The sequence below is a fragment of the Vulpes lagopus genome, chromosome 4 (genome assembly GCF_018345385.1).
Source record: "Vulpes lagopus strain Blue_001 chromosome 4, ASM1834538v1, whole genome shotgun sequence".
Taxonomy (NCBI): Eukaryota; Metazoa; Chordata; class Mammalia; order Carnivora; family Canidae; genus Vulpes; species Vulpes lagopus.
The window spans coordinates 135,971,972-135,981,895 of NC_054827.1; positions in this window are offsets into that span (position 1 = coordinate 135,971,972).

The following is a 9,924-nucleotide window of genomic DNA, read 5'->3' on the forward strand; positions in this document are numbered from 1 at the left end:
CTGATAACATTCATTATTGCATGGCTTCTAGCCAATAAAAGGGATTTAGGTCTCCTTCCCTGCCTCCTTCTTCTTCTCCACTATTTAAGGGTTATTTTTCAAGTTTGTCTTCGATATCTTCAAGAAATATCAGGTCAACTACTAGGGAGCACCTGCAGTTTTGTTTTCCTTTACTTCTGTTTTTTTTTTTTTTTTATGATGTCTATTGCCAAAGCCTTGAAAGCTATGAAACTTTGATCCTACAGATAGGCATCCAAGATGAGCTCTTCCTTAATGATCTAAAGTGTGATCCATTCTACTTATTCTGCTGCTCAATGGAGGGCCCACACCTTGCTCTAAAAATTTCCAGAATAATATAACCTTTATTCTCCAGAGCTGGTTTCTTTGACGTCCTTTACATATTTTTGTGTGGGTTCTCAGAATCTTTTAGACTTGAAGGGCACAGCTTTCACTTTTACTGCTATTTTGTTACAAGTGCTACCTTATGGCAGAGGTCTGAGTCATTGGGCTGAGCTGAAAGGCAATCAGTTTCACTGATAGAATGGACTACTTAGAATTACCTACAGTTTTACAGAAGGAAAGAGGTCCCACCCCCATGCCTTCCCTCCTTCAACAAGATTATCATCAATTTTATTTGTTTCATTCTCATTTCCTCTGAGGATTTCATTTGAACAAGGGAGTCTTCTGTTACAAAAATATTTTCAGAGCTATGTGCAGGGAATCTCCAGATGTACCCACACTTATCCAAATACAAAGATAAAAATACCTGGATTTCAAGCTGAGGCCACCACGATAAATGTAAAAATAATATTTACATGGTCCAGGATTCTTAGGATTGAATAGAAAAATTTCTCCCAAGCTTTATAATATTGAAAAAAGAATAAGTGTGCTCTTTATTTGTCGAAGAATATTGCTGTGTGCACATGGTTTCCTAGGAAACACAAGGCCTACATTCCTTGAAATGGTAGTTGTGGGTCCAAAGAACTTGAAAAAGGTGTGGAGTGACATTAAAATTTTGAAGGCTCCAGAGTACAAGGAAAACCTCCATCAATTAAAATGATCGTTAATCAGAACCTTAGGTTTCACTAGTTAAACAAGAGAAAATTAAGAAATGTATTGAGCTTCAGATATCTCTAATAAGACATTGTACTCTGCATTAATATGCATTAGTTCCAAAAAGTACATGAAAATTGCATATGAAAGGAATTTGAAAGCTGTGAATTTCTGGTTTTATAATTTTTTTTTTTTTTTTTTATGATAGTCACAGAGATAGAGAGAGAGGCCGAGACACAGGCAGAGGGAGAAGCAGGCTCCATGCACCGGGAGCCTGATGTGGGATTCGATCCCGGGTCTCCAGGATCGCGCCCTGGGCCAAAGGCAGGCGCCAAACCGCTGCGCCACCCAGGGATCCCGAAAGCTGTGAATTTCTGATAAAAATGACATGTAGATATTTGCGGTGCTCCTCTCAGTAAAATTGAATACCTGAGAAAATATTTGAGAAGATAGAAAAGAAAGGTAAATGAAAATACAGAAATTTAAGATAAATCAGAACTCTGTGTAGGTGGGAGCTATATAAAGACAGGATTTTTAAAACTGACTTATTTGGGGGCATCTGGGTGGCTCAGTTAGGGAAGCATCTGATACTTGATCTCAGCTCAGGTCTTGATCTCAGCTCGGGTCTTGAGCTCAGGGTCATGAGTTTGGGCCCCATGTTGTGCTCCACGCTGATGTGGAGCCTACTTTAAAAAAAAATAACATATTTCTTTCAAAGTCATAAATTTACTGTACATTAATGTCTATTAGTTAAAATATGCAAAACGTGGGAAAATTTTAGTCTTTAAACATTGAGCCATTTATTTGTGATTGTTGGAATAATTTCTATGTGGTTCCAAAGATTTTTTAATATTTTTTTTCAAAGGAAAATGGTTCTCTCTCTCTTTTAAAAAGATTTTATTCATCTATTTCAGGAGAATATGAGTGGAGGGGGAAGGACGGGGAGAAGGAGAAGCAGACTCCCCTCTGAGCAGGAAGCTCCATGTGGGGCTGATCCCAGGACCCTAAAATCATGACCTGAGCCAAAGACAAACACTTAACCAACTGAGCCACCCAGGTGCCCCATGAAGATGGTTCTTTATAGAAATTTCCATAAGATTTTTTTGATGTGCTCTCTCTTCACAGATTTTAGAATGAATTGCTCTAATGCAGATTTTTCTCTTGTACGTTATCCAAGGTAATCTCACACATAGCCTGTTATTTTCATACATGTGTTTAGTTGAAATATGATATGAAATATGATATGAAAGTACCACCTTTATTGCTATGATATGACTTTTATTTAGGGAGTAACACTTTATGTTTAGTTTTCTTATTTATGATCCATTTAATCCAGTTGAAATAAAGTAGACTTAGTAGTTTAAATGAATATTCTTTAACACTTAGAGACATGTATCATTCATAGACTCATTTCCATAAGCTTAAGGTTGATCATTTATGGTTTAGCACAACTTATATCTTAATAGCACCATAGAGACATAGCAAAGTATCTTTGATCTCTAGATTGATTCAACAATAATTTCTAACAACTTTATAATATTTTTGAAGATGTCAGATGTATCTTCCATCAGGATAGAAAGATCCATCGTCTCCCATCCTTCTGAAGAATGAATGTTTTATTGACTCACACTTCACACCAGCGAATTGGCTTTGCTATTCAATTTCTAGCAGAAAAGATTGCCTAGCGTAATCTATTCTAAAGGTAAAACAATTTTTGGTAGTCACCTGTAGTTAAGTAGCTTGTAGCTAATGACTCTGTGACAAAAATTGCAAGTTTTTCCCAAACAGTAATTCCTCCCTTATTTAGTAAAAGAACCCTGGCATTTTAACTGAGCACAAGGATGCTGAGGATTTCATTTCTCAGCCTCCCTTAGTGCTAGGTATAGCCATTTGATTAAGTTTTAGGCCATGGGTCATGGGTAAAAATACTGAGCAATTTCTAGGTCTGGCCTATAAAACAGTACACTGTGCATTTTATTCTCTCCTTCTCACCAGCTGGGATGTGGATGTGATAGTGAGAGCTAGAGCAACTATCTTGGGCCATGAGATAAATTCCATAGGTTGATAAAGAGCTTGATCCAGTTCTGAAGTACTTTTATGTGAACTAAGAGAGGAATAAGCTTCTGTATTATTTAGGGAACTGTTATTCTGGCCTTTGTTACCACACCCAAAGAAGCAGCATAAAATCCAAATACATGGAAATCCTATATTGGGCTATAGAATAGAGTGGGTAATTCTGACTCAACTAATTACCAATATGAATTTTAGTAAATTACTTAAAGTCTGTTATCCTCAGGTTCCCTTCCCTTCAGTGAAATGTGAGTTTTTATGGATGGGATCAACATACATAATCCATGGAGGTGCTCACCTCTGTAACTGACAAATTAAGTTTCCAAAGATATTATCTAGTCTTTATTAGACCAGTATGTCAACCCATTCAGTTATATTGGTAAGTTTTAGCAAATAACTATTTCAAGAGTTTCTTTGGAAGCTATGTTACTAATTAAACTAGTTAAATTAGTTATATATCATAAATATACTTTATTGAGCTCCTTAGGTTTGATAACAGCATTTGTTAACATCCACTCACAAATTTTCTAGGTTCAATTTTTTCTAGAGTATAAATTTTGTGATCTTTATTTTCCAGTATGAGTTGAGTTGGATTCTAAAATGGATTTTTAAGCAAAAACCTTAACTTTACCCATAGGAACACCCTATTTCATTTCCATGAAGAGGTGTAAAGACTTTCAATTGAGGCCCATATCCTACCTAGAGTCTCTATAATTTTCATTTGAGTTTGTTACCTCTGTTTCCAGGTTAAAGTCTTTGGACCTTGACCAGACATCTGGAATAGCTACACATTGGAAGCATTTTAAAGACGATTTCCTTTAACTCATAATGACCAACAATTCTCAATAACTTTGTGATGAGAAACAATAGTCAATAATCTACTTCAAGCATTTCCTATAGGATGTGAGATTCCCTAATTAAACTTTCAGCTTTTCCAAAAGAGTGGTTCAGCAAGCTAAAGGTGTTACACAAAAAAATGGTTTCCTGATCCAATAGACTTAAGAAATGCTAAGTTAAGCAAGAGTAAACAGGTTGTTGGGTTTTTTTTTGGGGGGGGGGGTGTTGTTTGTTTACAGGACTTCCATAAAGACTTTAATATGATAATGTATGTCATAAATCTCTAGGAGAGAGTATTGAGGAAAGTATTTTCAAACTTGTTCAAGTAGCTTTCATTTTCATAAAACATTACATAGACCTAATTTGGAATTGCTAATTTTATGACTGGCTTAAGCAGGGTCATTGGAGAGCTGCATGGTTTCTCTGTGGGCATAGCCATCCCATCAGATTAGGTCATTAGTCAAATGCTTTCTGGAATCTATCTTTGCGCCTTTAACCCCTTTATACTATGAATTAAGATAATGACCATTTCCGGTGTCTGTCCTCAGGCCTGATTCTGGCTTTCTCTTTTTCCATTGAACCTTGCCACTGCTCCCTATAGGCCTATTAATTTTTTCAAAGCTTTTAATATGCTGTTTTGCCTATAAAGCAAATCTATTTGTTTTGAACTCACCATGTTGCTAATGTTCTTCTGCAAGACCTGCCTGATAATGTTATTGACCGAACCCATTTTTTTTTCTCACAAGCTACTGTGAGTAATGTGATTATCTCCTATGTGCAAAGATAGCACAAGGAACCTGTGAACTGGAATTTAAAATGCATAACAAGACTCCTAGAAATCATAACTAAAACTATAAATTTCATTAACTATCAGAAGAAATGTGATTCAGAACACTGTTGACTATATTACTGATGCAATTAGCCAGAAGATGTGCGAGGGGGTGGATGGATGACTTGGAAGACTTGGGTCTTGTTATTCTTTTGTATTGTTAGTTGGAAGTTTATAGTCGTGTGTAGGCCTGTACCCAGGAAACACCTCACTCCGTGAAAGATTTCTATCAATAACACACAGATGAAAGCTGCTGTTAAATCAAATCTGTTATCTGGGCAAACCTTTGGCTATGCTTGTAAGAATCCATTTAAATGGATCAGCTCCAGTTACTATTTACACTAACAGTCCGGTCCCAAAGGGAGGTAGCCTGTTGCAATAATTGCGGTGAGCAAGACCTATGCATCTGACATAAGCTTGAATTCCAGCTCTACCATTTATAAGGTATGTGACCGGGTATCCCTGGGTGGTGCAGCGGTTTGGCGCCTGCCTTTGGCCCACGGCGCGATCCTGGAGACCCAGGATCCAATCCGACGTCCGGCTCCCGGTGCATGGAGCCTGCTTCTCCCTCTGCCTATGTCTCTGCCCCCCTCTCTCTCTCTCTGTGTGACTATCATAAATAAATAAAAATTAAAAAAAAAATAAGGTATGTGACCTTGGGTAAGTTAGTTAACTCTTAAACCTCTAAGTAACCTCATCTATAAAGTGAAGCTAATAATAGAATCCAATTCACAGAGCTGGTATGAGGATTATGAGAGATGGTTTATGTACTAAGCCTTCATGTGGGTGGTTAATAAAGATGACCCCAGCATTAATAAATATGGGTAGTATTTAATAGCTATGATCACCCACACTTGCTGGCACTCCTGCAAAAGTGAAAGCTTCCAGCCTTGTGGAGGTACTAGTAGCGTGTTCTTCTTATAACTTGTCTCTATTGAATGATATATTTGTCCACTGACTCTTATTTATCCATTATTCTCAGTCATGTTCAGTGTAGTATGGGCAGCAGTTTGAAGTTCAGCTTTGAAAAAGATAAGACAACGGTTGATACATCTATGGTAAATGACAGCTGTGTATTTTATTTTATTTTATTATTATTTTTAAAGATTTCATTTATTCATTCATGAGAGAACAGAGAGAGAGAGAGAGGTAGAGACACAAGCAGAGGGAGAAGCAGGCTCCATGCAGGGATCCCAGGACTCGATCCCAGGACTCCAGGATCACATCCTGGGCTGAAGGCAGGCACCAAACTGCTGAGCCACCCAGGTATCCCCCATCCAGTTGTGTATTTTATTTTATTTTATTTTATTTTATTTTTTTAAATTCTAAATTATTTTTTTTTTTTAATTTTTATTTATTCATGCTATTCACCGCAGAGAGAGAGAGAGGCAGAGACACAGGCAGAGGCAGAAGCAGGCTCCATGCACCGGGAGCCCGACGTGGGATTCGATCCCGGGTCTCCAGGATCGCGCCCTGGGCCAAAGGCAGGCGCCAAACCGCTGCGCCACCCAGGGATCCCCCAGTTGTGTATTTTAAAACGTGCTGAAGACTCTGGGCTGTGTGAGAGGTTTGAAGTAAGGACTCCGTCTATTGAAAGAAACAATGAACCAGGAGGGTGTTGAGATGGGGTGTCAAAAGCTGCTGGCTGAGAGGAAGTATTTCCTGTGTCTCTGGAGCATCCAGTAGAGTCCAGACTCCAGCAGTGGTTAGGAGGGGGTGGTGGTGGAGTGGAGATAGAGTTGGGGAGAAGTAGGAGAAGAAAAGCCAGAAAAATCATAGCTGCACTCACCACTTCAGAGACAACTTCTCCTCTCAACCTCCTGTTCCTTTTGACCTGATCCTTGAGGGGTCAGATCTAGCAGCTAGCAAATGGGGAAAGAGGTGAACAACTGAGAGAACACATGTCAGTCCTCTAACCACACCCCCACAACACCAAAGAAGCATTCTAGACCTGAAGCAGGCTTGTGGGAAAGGGTGGTGACAGAGGGCAGTATGTTTTACATGGGATGAACTATATTGGAGTTAGTCTGTCATGCTAGGTCAGACTGGACATGTTTTGTAAGATAAATTAGACTTTTCTTTTCATTGACACAGATCAGAAAATCTAAGGGACTGACCCTATATTTCATTCACGGGCAGGAGTAGAGTAAATCCAAAAGGACAATTTGGAAGGGACAATGAAAGAGAGACTAAAGCTCCTTATATTTAATTATTGCCTATTAATTCAGCTGGTTCAATAAAATATGTACCCATCTGATACTGTTTTGCTTTTTATTTGAAAATGCACTCTGCACTTTATGAAGATAACCCTAAGGAACTAAATTGGTGCCTTCTTAAAAAATATAGCTTCAGTAAAAATTATCCCTACTTGGGCAAAAAGACAAGTGACTGATTCTACTGCTGTCTTATTTTCCTGTGTTTTCTGGAGATGAATGAGAACCAAAAACAAAAAACTCCTTTTTTTAGTGTCCTAGTAACTATAATAAAAAAGCCAAGCATTCACGGCCGAATGAATGCATGAGTAGTAGTTCCTTTACAAGTGAAAGAAGAAAAGTTCAATCAAGCATGACTGCCACAGTCTCCTTAATATGCTTGAAAAATGTTCTGAGCAGAGACACCAAGTATTCTGATTGCTAAGCCAGATTGAAGTTGAGGTAGTGTGGGTATGAGAGTTTCCACAGGAAAAAGTACAAAACCATTACAGGATGCTACCGAAGCCATGTGGAGTGAAGGAAATGCAAACTTGAGAGTGAGGTCTTTGAAGGCCTGTGCACCTGCTGTTTGGCATAACTAAGATGGTATGTCATATTCTCACACAGAAAATGATCAAATGGCAGATAGATATCTTTTTTAGAAAATGTGTTTTAAATGAGAACACTACTTTTTCAGACAGTGAAACAGGATATATGGATTTTTTTTTTTTTTTTTTTCTGAAGTAAGAACAGCAGAGGTGCCTGGGTGGCTCAGTCAGTTAAGCCTCTGCCTTCATCTTGGGTCACGATCCCAGCCAGGGTCCTGGGACCAAGTCCTGCATCGGGCTCTCTGTCACCGAGAACTCTGCTTCTCCCTCTCCTACTGCCCGTCCTCCCTGTTCATTCTTTCTCTCTCCCTCCTTTTCTTTCAAAATAAATAAATAAAATCTTTAAAGTAAGAACAACGGACATTGATGGCATAGAAGTTGCTAGTAACCAAGGTGCAAATTATACATAACGAATAAACCTTTAAATCATGAGTCCATTTGTGGCACTCTCAGATATCGAAAGAGTAACTTAGCATCTTCATTGTCAAATCTGTCAAAACTTTTTCATTAAGTGCTGGGGCATTCTTATCCTATGTTCCTCCAATCTATTTTTAATTACCTGGTTTTGAGGAAATGATTGAATTTGTTTATGTAACATAAAAGAGGTAGCTTACAGCTAAAAAAATTAAATCTTCCCTAACATTAGAATTCTGTAGAAACTGGAAGGATGAATTGACTCAATTGTCCATTTTATTTCCCAAAATACAGAGGTATCAAATTATAAATGCCAAAATTTTTTATAAATCCCTCACAAATCTAGTGAATTAGTCGTATCTATTATTTGTAAGTTAAAATCTACAAATGCACATATACCCTGAAATTTCCGCAGATTAGACTGAGTACTTCTTTTGGATAGGAAGACTAGAATATCCATTAAAAGAGTGGTCCCTAGAATCATATGAATGTGCTGTCAAATACTACATTTGCACCTCAACCTCCCTGCACCTCATTTTGTTCAGCTGATGTACTGGCATCATGATAGTACCTTCCAACAAGGGTTGTTTTGAAGATTATATGAGATGAGGAAATAATTTCATTCTCTCTTGCTTGCATCCCTTCAGTGATTTCCCATTGCCATCCCAATGACTTCTTGTAAAATCCTCAAACCTAGCCATGGCCTACAAGGCCCTACATAATGTATGTGCCTGTCCTTCCAACTCTATCCTGTCTACTCTATCTACATCCTTGCTCACTATCTGAAAGTCCTTATTTCAGTTCCTCCAAAGTTCCTGCTTTTGCTGCCTCTGAGGTTTGACAAATGCTCTTCTTTGCCAGGATTCTATTTCCATCCTCCCACACACAAGCACAATACACATAGCTTACTCCCTCCCCCCCCCCCCCCGCCCCCCAGCCTTTACTTCTCAGTTTAAACATCATTTGTTTAAAGAGGACTCTTCTGACTAACTGGTCAAAAACCATTCTTCTCTTCATTCTCTTGCAGAGAATTCTCTCTCGTTGTTCTTGCATTGTTCATTCTTAATACCACAAAGATTGGGGTGCCTTGTTTGAAATGAATGGAAAGACAGGAGTCAGGCAGACAAGGAATCAAACTTTACTTTTAGACAACATGTCAGGCTTTGGCAGCTATGAATATATTTAAATCTCCCAGAGGTGTTACAGCTTGGAAGAGCAACACAGAATTCTGGCTCCCTGATGGTGATCCACGCTATAAGAAAGAGGGGATGAAGGTGTGAGCCTCAGGCCCTCCTTCCAAGTGTACCCAATCAATAAGATACTCCACTAGCACAGACAGTATGCAGGGATGAGGAATGAGGGCAAAGTGGGGCAGTAGGGTTAGAAGCTCCCTTTGCATGAAGGAAAGATGGAGAATAGGAAAGCATTTCTTCCATTCCCAATTACAATGTATTAATATAGGGATCCCTGGGTGGCGCAGCGGTTTGGCGCCTGCCTTTGGCCCAGGGCGCGATCCTGGAGACCCGGGATCGAATCCCACGTTGGGCTCCCGGTGCATGGAGCCTGCTTCTCCCTCTGCCTGTGTCTCTGCCTCTCTCTCTCTCTCTCTCTGTGTGTGTGACTATCATAAATAAATAAAAAAAAATTAAAAAAAAGATTTAAAAAAAATAAAAAAAAACAATATATTAATATAAAGCCCATATAAAGACGATTTTTGAGGTTAAATATAGACAAAATCAGCAAATTCATGTGGCTTAAACATACAGGTATGTGTTGTGTACACATGTAAATAGGTAAATGCACATATATGCATGCATAGATCTACTATGTAGTATAGGTAATATATGTATGTGTTATGTATATGTGTAGAACAGCACATGCATGTGCCATACGTATACATATATGTGTCATAATTTGTGTA